The sequence below is a fragment of the Babylonia areolata genome, chromosome 35, assembly GCF_041734735.1.
Source record: "Babylonia areolata isolate BAREFJ2019XMU chromosome 35, ASM4173473v1, whole genome shotgun sequence".
NCBI lineage: Eukaryota > Metazoa > Mollusca > Gastropoda > Neogastropoda > Buccinidae > Babylonia > Babylonia areolata.
The window spans coordinates 17,362,339-17,375,234 of NC_134910.1; the positions used below are offsets into that span (position 1 = coordinate 17,362,339).

Here is a 12,896-nt window from a genome sequence, read left to right on the forward strand (position 1 = left end):
TAAATCAGTGTGTTGGAGCTTTGAAAAAGTGAATTTATTAAGATTAATCACCACGGGCGTCTCCGCTCTGGGGGAGATGCTCACTCAGTCTGGCTGTGCAACTAAGCCATTACTGTCATCAGTAGGGGGCTTAGTATGTGGCGTCCTAAGCATGTAAAATCAGAACAGGCACAACTAACACTACCAAAGTGACTCAGCAGCAGTGCAGGGTCTCCGTCCTGGTGACCTAACATTGATGCTTCACTGTTGACTGTTGGCACTGAGACTGAGTCCGGTGAACCTGGGTGTGGCGGTGCGGTGGCGAGGTAATGCCACTGAAATGGTGCAGATGACAGGGCAGCAAAAAAACAAAAAAAAGACTAATCACAATTATCAGCAGTGCATTAACTCACTTGGAAATGACAGTCTTCTCCCTCCCCTCCCCCCCCCCCCCCCCCCCCCCCCCCCCCCCCCCCCCCACAGAGACCCCATTTGTCCAGTTAGAATGTCTGAATGGCCCACCCTGTTGCTTTCGTCATTAGAAAAGCAGTATTCTTTGTCTTCCTTCTTTCATCCTCCTCTTCAATGTAAGAATCTTCCACTTGTAACATGTTAAAGATATCAGCAGTTGTGAATAGTTGTCACTGCCACGCCTCTTTAATCATTGGTACAGAGAGAGTTAATGAACTTTCAGTGAGTACTGAGATGTGTGAGAATTTCAAGTGTTAATTTTCTATCGAAATATAAATGATAAAATAGAGGGCAGGACCAGTGATATGAACAATTCCTGAAGTAATCAATGTTGTATTCATCACTATGCCAGTGTACTATGCACATGGTATTAGAGTATACTCGGTGTGTATGGTGTTTACATAAGTGTATGTGTGTGTGTGTGTGTGTGTGTGTGTGTGTGTGTGTGTGTTGTGTGTGTGTGTTTGTGTTTGTGTGTGTGTGACAGTAAGAAAGAGAGAGAGAGTATATGTGTGTTGTATGTGGCAGTGAGAGATAGGAGGAGGTGGGGGGAGGGTGGGGGCAGTGAGAGAGAGAGTGGCAGTGTGTGTGTGTGAGAGAGAGAGAGAGAGAGAGAGAGAGAGAGAGAGAGAGAGAGAGAATGTGTGCATGCGTGTGTGAGGGTGAAAGAGACAGTGAGACAGACAGAAAAATAGGATAAAATGGACAGCCTACATAAAAGATATTAAAATACTGCCTTTTTTAATGTTATGTTTCAAAGAATATCTCAGAATCTTAAGTTTAAAAATGTATTGGAAAAAAAAACCAAACATGTGTAAAGTCTGCTGCTATAATGATATAAAAATTGATGCAAACCCATTCTGTGCACATTTTCTACACCTGCAATACTGTTTGCAGTTATTAGAATTACTAACTGTTCAGAAATTATGTGTTAGTTTACCCTTTCATTAAGGTTAATCACTTGTAAACAATTAGCGATTTATTATCTTCACACAGTATATGCAGTTCTTTACACTAGTGTGATCTGATGTTTTCATTGTGCAAATAAAATTAGCAAAGAACATATCAGTATATCACTACATGTATGTATGAAATAGGCAATCTAACAACAACAAAACTTTTTCGAAGAGGGACCTGGGGGTGGAGCCTGCAGCCATGGAGGCTAAAACATAAACATTCATAATACATCTAATGATCAATCATTTCAATATTTTGGATGACATGAAAAAAAGGCTCATGCCGAGGAATTGTTTATGAGCAACTGTTTGTTTAACTGTAAAAGGCGGTTTCGATTAAATCCATGAGACTGTTCTCCACGTTCTAACCATGATTCTCATTTTCTCTTCAGTGATGGATTTTTTTAAAAATTTTAAAAAGCTACCATATGTCTGCCTGTTTTTCAGATTAACTGACCACTTCTGACCTGGTCCCTTTCCAATTTCTTCTCTCTTAGTTTAAAACAAACAAAAAATTGTTTCGCTGCAACAAAATCTCACACACAGCCGGTTCCATTTTTCGCTCTCCAGTAAATGCGAGTCGAACACGGTGTGTCGGTCAGACCCGAGTCAAGAAAATCTTGAATGACGAGACAAAACTGCAACATGTCCTGAACAAAAATAGACATGTTGAGGTGTAACTTTACATTTCACGTTTTTATTGCATTTTCAGATTGTGCAGACAACCGCTGAAGCAGCCATCAGAAACAAAATTTCTTCATCGACCACGACATACCATACCGAAAACGTGTGTGAAAGTCAAACTCTCAGCAGACACTTTCCATTTCAGCCAGAATTGCAGTCAGGGTCGTTGTCAGTTACACTGTTGACCCACCCCTACCAATGAAACGCTGCAAAAGATTAATTTCGTGTCACTTACCTTGTACCGTTGAAGATTCAGGACACTGCTCCGTTATCTTCTCAGAGTTCAGTAGAGGACACGGTATGGCCTTGGCAGCAAGGAGACACGGCCTTGCACTCGCTCTTTTGCAGAAGAGTATGCGTAAGGTTCAGTAGCCGGGGTCACAAGCCTCGTTTTGAGATAACTAAATTTGGGACAGCCGCAACCGTAAGGTCATCGAAGTAAACGCGGTTTTGTTTTGTTTTGTTTTCTCTCTGAAATGTTAAAATCATGTCTGGTTTATCGACATATGCGGTTTTTAATGTATGTGGTGAATGAAACACAAATGCATTTGTTTGACGATAATCATAAAAGAAGAGATAACGAGTGTGAGGCTCGTTGGAATGTTGAGACCGAATCTCGATCAGGATCAAGATTTGGGGCGTTGTGTTCAACTTAAAACATTTTTGGCTTTTTATGCCCCTTCAGATTTACTCCTTTATATTGTTGGTCAGGTCGTTGACTAGCTCAGTCATTTTATCCATCAAAGTCATATTTCGTTTTTGTCAATAACTATTGGCGTGTATTGCTTGTTAATTTGTTCCAATAATTTGTTACTGTCACTATCTTCAATCTTCAAATTGGAAGGTCAGCCGTCATTACTGACTATTAATGACCTGTGTGCGCAGAGGCGTAAATACCTAACTAAAACCTAATTAGACCTATCTTTTCCTCCGGAGGGGGTGACAATGAGAAAGAGCATGTATACATACTCTCTCCCACCGTCACTCGCAGCGTCCCTCCGGGGGGAAAAAAAAAAAAAAAAAAAAAGGGGGGGGGGGTGACTAAACTGTGATCTTGTTCAGCTCCCTCTTGAAAGCTGCCAAGGAGGGAGCCTCTGCTGCTGTTGCAGGCAGGGAGTTCCAGACGGGGATGGTTGATGGGAAAAAACTGTATTTATAAGGGTCAGAGGAGGAGCTAAGATGGACAAATTTGTGTCGATGATTTGATCTTGTTCTGCCGGATCCTTTCTTGAGAAATTTGTCTGGAGGGATGTCTACAATGCCGTTGACCATTTTATACATCAGGGTCAGCCTTTGTCTGTTCCGCCGTGATTCGAGGGATTCCCATCCTAGTTCTTGCAGCATGTGTGTTACGCTGCTGGTCCGCCCGTAGTCACTGTGTACATAACGTGCTGCTCTTCTTTGCACCATTTCAATCTTGTTCTTTTGACCTTCTTTGTACGGGCTCCAGACTGATGAACAATACTCCAGGTGCGGGCGTACAAGAGTTTGGTAGGCATTGGCTTTGGTGGTTTTATTGGATGTTTTTAGATTCCTTTTTAGGAAGCCTACCATGCTATTGGCTTTGTTGGTGACTCTTGTAACATGTTCTTTCCAGTTTAGATCATTTCTTATGTCGACGCCAAGATATTTTGCGCTGTCAACATGCTCGAGGGTGTGTCCTTTTAATTTGTAGTTGTAGCTGATGGGGTTCCTTGATGTTGTACAGGTAAGGACATTACATTTTTCTGGGTGGAATTCCATTCCCCAACGCTGTTCCCAGTCAGACAGGGTGTTGAGGTCTCGTTGGAGCATTTTACAGTCTTGGATTGTCTTGATGGTGGAGTAGACTATACAGTCATCAGCGAACAATCTAATATTGGCCTTGATGTTCTGAGGCAGATCGTTGATGTAAATCAGAAATAGGATGGGGCCTAGAACTGTCCCCTGTGGGACTCCGCTGATGACAGGTGCTGGCTCAGATTTTTCGCCGTCAACTACGACGATTTGGGTGCGGTCAGAAAGGTATGCCTTGATCCAGTCTAACGTCGATCCTCGTATACCATAATGGTCTAGCTTACGGAGGAGGCGTTTGTGGGGGACCTTGTCAAAGGCTTTGGAGAAGTCCAGGATTACCATGTCGGTCTGCTGTCTGTTGTTCTGGTTTTTGGCGATGTCTTGGAACAATGTTAGCAGTTGAGTTTCGCAACTCCTTCTGGCTCTAAACCCATGTTGTGCGTTATCAAGTATTTCATGTTGGGTCAGATGGCGCATGATGTTGCTTGCGAGGATGTGTTCTTGCATCTTACAGCATATGCTGGTGAGGGAGACCGGTCTGTAGTTAGCAGCAGAGTTACGATTGCCCTTTTTGAAAACTGCTGTCACGTTCGCCATTTTCCAGTCGTCTGGTACACATCCATCTGCCAGTGATTTGGTGAAGATAATAGAGAGCAGGGGCGCGATCTCATCTGCGCACTCTTTCAACACTTTTGCTGGAATCTCATCAGGTCCTGCTGCTTTATATGGGTTGATGTTCTTCAGCAATTTGCGTACCCCTACCTTGTCGATCGTGATCTCGGCCATTGCAGGGTAGGACACTCCCGATGGTGTTGGGATTTTGCTGCTTTTTTCTCTCGTGAAGACTGACTTGTACTGGTGGTTTAGAATGTTGGCCTTTTCTTTTGGGGATGCAAATAATCTTCCTTGGTCTCGAAGTGGAGATACCCCTGTACTGTCACGTCTGAGAGATTTGATGTAATTCCAGAATCGCTTTTGGTTGCTCCCTTTCAACTGCTCATCATCGCTTTTGGGAGGATCAATGATGTTGTTGATGTAAGTCCAGTATGCATGACGTTGTTCCCGCTGTACTTTGCCCTTCATCTGTAGGTACTGTCGTCTTACTGAGGGGTCAGATGAGGTTTTGCTCTTTCTAAATTTCCGAGCGAGTTTTCTTTTCATTGACTTGATGTGGGGGGTAATCCAGGGTTTATGGCTGGATTTGTTTCGGACAGTTTTTGAGGGGATGTGTTCCTTCACGAGGGAGTGGATTATGGTTTTAAACCTTTCCCAAAGTTCGCAAACACTAAGCGTGGCTGATGTCTCGATGAAGGAGTCTTGGGCGTCAGACAATTTTTCTTTTATTATGTTGAAGTCTGCTTTTTGGAAATTTGGTACTATTCTGGAGGGATGTTTCGTGTAGTATGGTCGGAGAGATGACTCGATGAAGATTGCTTCATGATCCGACACTCCTGGCACGACTCTTGCATTGTTGATTAGGGTACTGTTGTTTGTTAGGAAAATGTCAGGGGTGGTAGCAGTGTCCTGAGTTATTCTAGTTGGTTCATGGATCATCTGTTCTAGATGCGCGTCAGCCGCTACTTGGAGGAGTTCTTTGCATATTTTGCCATCTTGTGCGTACTTGGGTACCAATCCAGCTTTCCAGTTGATGTCATCTAGATTAAAGTCTCCTCCAATCCAGATGTGTCCATCGGCAGGCAGTTTCTGGAGACAAGTTTCCAAGTCAGTGAAGAGGCCAGATTTGTTGTCAGGTTGAGGTCTATAATATGCACAGACATACAGTTTTTTTGCTCCTTTGATGGAGATTTCTACCCAGATCATCTCTTTGTTGGTTTTGATTTGGAGTTTTTCAGGTTGGCAGCTTTGAAGTTTAGATGAGACTAATATAAATACGCCTCCATGAGGATTTTCTGGTCTGTCTCGTCTATAGGCTACAAAGTCAGTTGGAAACATTTCGCTTGATTTGATGGAACTGTCAAGCCAGGACACTGTGCCTATGATGATGTCAGGGGAATACCAGTCTACTAGCCCTTCTATTAGATGTTTCTTCCCACGGGCCGATTGAAAGTTAGCAACCACTACTCTCACTGGTAAATCTTTCCTCATGGTAGTGTGGGTGGTAGCAGAGGATTTCTAAATGTAAACTTTCTGAGATTTGTTCTGGAATACTGTTTAAATATTTTGTCTGTACTGTTTCTTGTAATGTCTACCTTTGGAGTAGAAAAAAAGCATGCTTTGTTTACATCGTCAAACCCATTTAATATTTTGTACGTCTGTATCAAGTCCCCTCTTACTCTTCTTGCTTTAAGTGATGGTAGTTGCAAGTACTTTAATCTTTCTTGATATGGATAATCTTTTATGCTATAGATTAGCTTTGTTGCTCGTCTTTGAGCCCTTTCTATGGCTTGTGACTACTTTATGTTTTATATAACCGTAAGAAAGTAACCTTGTCTATAAATGTAAATGTTTTTTTGTTTTTTTATTATTCCAATCATTCTGTTCGCTTTGTTTATACTATTTGTTATATGTTTGTCAAATCTCTTTCTCTCTCTCTCTCTCTCTCTCTCTCTCTCTCTCTCTCTCTCTCTCTCTCTCTCAGCAACTGTGCATAATAATTTGTTCACATATATTGGTATTATTTTCACAACTTAGCTTTCATTTCGGTAGAGGCCTAACACTTTATTTAAACGCACGCACGTACACGTGGGCATGACGCACGCATACACATACATATACACAAACCTCTGCACACGTACATGTGTATGCATGCATTCGCGTATAAATAATGATAACAATAACAATAATAATGATGATAATGATAATAGATACTCAGAATACTACCCAGAAATGTGCTGTAGGTGGTTTAAAAAACATGGTTTTATACACAGATCAGTGTGGCCTTCCTGGCAAATACAAAATGTGGTGCCTACAGTCCATGCTGATACCAAAGCTCCTGTGGCCTTTCCTGATATGTGATATCAGCTGTAGCACAGTCGAGTCGATTGAGGCAAAGATCAAGTACACGCGCAAATGGCTTGGTGTCCCACCTGGTCTCACTGATGTGGCACTCTACTGTCGCCAAGCAAAGCTGAGGCTACCTCTGAAATCCCTTGTCGAAGAATACAAGGTCGGGAAGGCAAGACTTCTCAGCATGCTCGCATGCACGCACGTACACGTGGGCATGACGCACGCATACACATACATATACACAAACCTCTGCACACGTACATGTGTATGCATGCATTCGCGTATAAATAATGATAATAATAACAATAATAATGATGATGATAATGATAATAGATACTCAGAATACTACCCAGAAATGTGCTGTAGGTGGTTTAAAAAACATGGTTTTATACACAGATCAGTGTGGCCTTCCTGGCAAATACAAAATGTGGTGCCTACAGTCCATGCTGATACCAAAGCTCCTGTGGCCTTTCCTGATATGTGATATCAGCTGTAGCACAGTCGAGTCGATTGAGGCAAAGATCAAGTACACGCGCAAATGGCTTGGTGTCCCACCTGGTCTCACTGATGTGGCACTCTACTGTCGCCAAGCAAAGCTGAGGCCACCTCTGAAATCCCTTGTCGAAGAATACAAGGTCGGGAAGGCAAGACTTCTCAGCATGCTCGAAGACTCAGGTAACACTATTGTGATATCCTACCAACCCAAGCTGAAGACTGGCAGAAAAAGGAAAGTCAGGGAGGCAGTCAGTGCAGCGAAGGAACTGAGCCTTAAGACGAATGAAATAATACTGAGGACACACCCAAACTAACAGACAAGGCCTGCATGGGATCAACAAAGATGGAATGGTGGTCCAAGGCAAGGGGAAAAGCAAAAAGAGACATGATCATTCAGGAGATCAAGAAGGACTAAGAGGATGATAAAAGAGTCCAGAAGGCAGTCTAGCAAGGCCAGCAGGGGCAGTGGACAACATGGAAAACTGCACTCCAAAAGAGCCTCACTGCTGGAGCGATATGTGGAACATGGCCCCTTTGAGGTTCAACTTCATTCTAAGATCTGTGTACGACCTCCTTCCCTCGAATACAAACTTGGCGAAATGGGGGAAAGCAGATGACTCTGCGTGCCCACCGTCTGCCACGGCAAACATGTGGAACATGTTCTCAGCTCATGCAAAGCGGCGTTGAGCCAAGGACGATACACATGGAGGCACAACCAAGTGCTAAAAGAAATTGCACTCGTGGTGAGCACTGTCCAAAGAGCACCAACCCCACCAGAAGCTCCAGTAGAGTTCCGCTCGACAGAAGGCAATAAAGTCTGGCCAGGAACAGCATCCAAAGTTTCCAAAGCATGGAAATGTGGGCTGCTTGATGGTGCCGAAGATTGGGAATGCACAGTAGACCTACCAGAGGGAAAGAAACACCCAGGAAGCCAAGTAGCTCATCCAACAGAAGCTTCGGCAGATGGAGAACGATTGGTTGGAAAAGAAAGCAGAAAGTCTGCAAGCTGCGGCTGACATCAACGACATGAAGACGTTTCACGAGGGCCTTCGCACCATGTATATATGGACCAAAGACAATTACTGGGTCAAAATCCATTCGTGCTTCTGACCAGACCACACTGCTGACAGATAAGACTTGCATCCTTGCTCGCTGGGCTGAGCGCTTCAGTGCTCTTTTGAATAGAGACTCAACAGTATGTGAAGAAGCAATCATAGCGCTCCCCCAATTTTACTGATGTGCCAGTAAAGGAATCTCTGGCAGACCCAACCTCCAGTGCAGAGACTGCGAAGGCTCTGAAGCAGATCACATCCGGGAAGACATCAGGAGCAGATCAGTGGAATTCCAGCTGATAGTCTACAAGAATGGACTCAATGAGTCGAGGTACTCCTGGAAAAGCTGACCACTCTCTTCAGTCCAGTCCATATGGGAAGAGGGAACCGGAAAGGTACCTCAACACTGCAAAGACACCTCCATTGTCCAAATCTACAAGAGAAAAGAAAGGTGATAAGCATCCTGTGACAATTATCGTGGGATTTCCCTCTTGTGCATTGCAGGAATGATTCTTGCCAGGACTATCTCAAGTTGAACAGACTCATCACCCACATAGCTAACTACATTGTCCCTGAATCACAGTGCAGGTTTCGCACAGGCAGGGGCACAACCGACATGGTGTTTGCTGTTTGCCAGCTACAGGAGAAGTGTCATGAGCAGAATCAGTAGCTCCACATGCTTGAATTCAAGTCTAAAACCTCGTCAGTTGACTCTCTCAGACTTTGGTCCGATTCGCAGACCAATTCTGAGTTTAGCTCTCAGACTATTATCAAATTCATTACGGACCAAGTATTGTTCCAATGTCAAGTGCATATATGCTTTAGTAACCTGAAAAGTGAGCATATAATTTTTGACTGTAGCTTGATGAAGCCTTATGTACACGAAAATGTGTCTTCACAAGTGACGGAGAACGTTGATGTTTTTGACTTTTTGCATTCATTATCAGTTGTTTCGTTTGTCAGTTTAACGACTTCTCTTTTACGAAGTCCTTTAAGTAATTTCATGTAATTGTATTTAGATTTTTTTTTTTTTTTTTTTCACATTTCACCCTTTTGCCCAATTTCCCCCAACCCTCATTCATTCACATCTCCCACCCCTTCTAACCGATAATACTCAAATGTATTCATAAATACTTTACCAAAATGTCTTCAGTCACTGATATGTGTGACGGGACATTAAACAAAATTCCTCCTCCTAGCTCCACATGGTGTTTGTTGATCTCACCAAGGCCTTCGACACCGATAATCAGACTGACTTGTGGAAGATCCTTTACAGGTTTGGTTGCCCGAAAAGCTCATTCAACATTAACACTTTTTCTTCTCAAGCTGCTGAACGCCTTTCCAAAATTTCTTCCTGTACCGACGTATCCACACATTACAACACTGTCCTCTCTCAACTGCTGGATGAACATGCACCCCCCACTACCCGCATGCTCCCTGACAGACCTTCCGCCCCATGGTACACACAAGACATTCGACTTGCAAAACGCAAACGTCGCCAACTGGAAAGACGATGGCGATCAACAAAACTGCAAGTCCACAATCAAATATTCCGAAAACAAATAAACAAAGTCAAACATATGATCTCATCAGCAAAGACAACGTCTTTTCGTCTCGAGTTCTCGATGCCACATCCACCAAATCTCTTTACTCTGTCATGTCAAATCTTCTTGGAACTGCAAGAAAGACTACTCTTCCTTCTGCCTACACTTTATCTGAACTCCCCAATGTCTTCTCCTCTTCCTTTTTCGACAAAGTCCACAAAATATTCGTACCATCTTAGACCAAATGTCTTTCCAACCTGTTGATCCTGATCCTCAATTCAGCAGCACTCCTCTCCATTCCTTTAATCCATTGACTGAAACAGAAGTCCATGAAATCCTGAAAGAAATGACAATAAAATCCTGTGAGCTCGATCCTATACCAGCCTCTGTCTTTTCCCAGTGTGTCTCACAGCTTCTCCCCACAATCACCAATATTGTCAACTCATCCCTTATCACTGGAACGTTTCCATCCACTTTCAAAACTGCAATCGTCCGGCCTCTTCTGAAGAAACCCAACCTTGACGCAAACAGTTTAAAAAAAAAACTATCGACCAGTTTCTAATCTTCCATTCATGTCCAAACTCCTTGAAAAAGCTGTCCTCAAGCAGCTCAACAACCACCTTTGTTTCAACAATCTCATCCACCCATTTCAGTCTGCCTATCGCGCTGACCACAGCACCGAAACCACTCTCCTCCACATTCTGAATAATCTACTGATAGCGTCCGACTCAGGAAAAATTTCACTTCTCACTCTTCTCGACTTGTCAGCCGCCTTTGACACGATAGACCATTCAGTCCTTCTTTCCCGTCTTCATTTTACATTTGGTATCAACGGCACTGTTCTAAACTGGTTCAAATCTTATCTCACTGATCGATTCCAGTCTGTCATTGTTGATCATTTCCAATCTGAACCAATTAAAATGGAACATCAGGAGTCCCACAGGGATCTGTTTTAGGTCCAGTCCTCTTCACTCTGTACACTGTTCCTCTCACTGAAATTATCAACCGCCATAATATCAGTCATCATTCTTATGCTGATGACACTCAACTCCAGAAGAGTAATACCCCTGAAAAATTGTTGTCGCTCTTGCAAGAAACATCTAACTGCTTCCTGGACATTCAAAACTGGCTGACTCTAAATAAGTTACAATTGAACGCGGACAAAACTGAAGCAATGACCATAGGAACTAAACAAAAACTGTCTTCCATCACAATTGACACAATCAAACTTGGCAGTACATCCATCCCTCTTTCCAAGTCAGTCAGGAACCTTGGTGTTGTCCTTGACAATACACTGTCCATGCAAAAATTTATCAGTCAGACATGTCAGTCCTGCTACTGTCAACTGCGGCGCATCAGTTCCGTCCGGAAATATCTGTCCACTGACGCAACATCTAGACTTGTCGTTTCTCTCATTCTCTCTCGCCTTGACTACTGTAATTCCCTTTTGTCTGGTTTGCCTGCTTCATCCATTCAGTCCCTTCAGCGCATACAAAACTCTGCTGCCCAACTCGTCCTCAGAAAGAAAAGATCTGAGCACATCACTCCTCTTTTGCAACATCTCCACTGGCTCCCTGTCTCACACCGAACAAAGTACAAGATCAGCACTCTATGTTATAGATGTATTCACAAAACTGCCCCTTCCTATCTCTGCGGCTGCCTTCACCTCTACACTCCATCTCGCTCACTACGATCGGCTTCGGATCCACTCCGTTTACGCATACCCAGATTCAAACACTCGACTGTTGGCCGCCGTTCTTTCTCTGTCTCTGGACCTTGCAATTGGAATGAACTTCCTCTTTCGCTTCGTCACGTCTCCACACTCAGCTCTTTCAAGTCTGGCCTTAAAACCCACCTCTTCCCAAAATAGCCTCCTTTGCCTGCCTCTTCTTCTTTAGTTTCTACAGTTTTAGAGTTAATAATGCGTGTATATGACTGGTGCGAAAGCGCTTTGATTTGTCTCTGCACAAGATTCAGCGCTATATAAATACCATTATTATTATTTATCATTATTATTTCACGATGGCATGCAGGCGAAGGTGCAAGAAAACGAAGATACTTCTGACCCATTCCCAACGGAGTGAAGCAGGGATGCGGTTTAGCCCCCATCATCTTTTCCATTGTGTTTGCTGCAATGCTGATTGATGCATTCCGGGACTGTGACAAGGGGGTGTGTATCCATTTCCGTTCAGATAGCAAACTCTTTAAACTTCGACGACTTCAGGCCAATACTAAAGTACCTTAGGCCCTTCTGAGAGAGTTCCTCTTTACTGATGAAAGTGCACCGGCCGCGAACTGCCATGCACTCCCAGTGCATCATAGATCGCTTTGCAAGGGCCTGTCAATGCTTTGGACTTACAATCAGTCTTGATAAGACTGAGGCCATGTCCCAGCCTTCACCATTCGGAGCTGCCAGTGCTCCACCACTACCTATCGTCATCAACAACACAGAGATCAAAACCGAGGACAAGTTCTGCTACTTGGGCAGCACTGTAAGCAGCAACGGATCTCTTGATGCCATTTCAAAGGCCAGCTCTGCCTTTGGCGGACTCTCAAAGAGACTTTGGCAAGACCATGGCATCAAATTGCGCACAAAGGTTGCCGTGCACGGAGCTGTGGTTCTGAGTGCTCTCCTCTACTGTTGTGAGACTTGGACCACGTGCCACCAACACATCCAGAAACTCGAACAGTTCCATGAACGATGCTTGCACAAGATCTGCAGCATCAAATGGCAAGACAGTGTCCAACTTACAGGTCCTGAAGAAATGTGACCTACCCAGCATTGAGTGTATACTCAGTCATTAAAAGCCAGTTCCCGATCGACAGGACATGTTTTCCGAATGGAGGACAGCAGAAATCCAAAGGTGCTGCTCTATGGACAACTTAAGGAAGGATAATGTGACCAAGGAAGGCCTCTTAAGACATACATGGACACTTTGAATGACAATCTCAAAAGCTGCAATATCGACACT

The 12,896-nt window shown here is 43.6% G+C and overlaps 1 protein-coding gene across 1 annotated transcript in view; it reads right to left on the reverse strand.

The window, feature by feature from the left end:
* LOC143277921 (pyruvate kinase PKM-like) overlaps window positions 1-2,465 on the reverse strand; it is a 114,660-nt gene extending 112,195 nt beyond the window's left edge. Inside the window, exon 1 of the mRNA XM_076582897.1 lies at window positions 2,326-2,465. The gene's annotated coding sequence lies outside the window, so the exon portion shown is untranslated. The remainder of the gene's footprint in view (window positions 1-2,325) is intronic.
* Window positions 2,466-12,896: the final 10,431 nt, after the last annotated feature.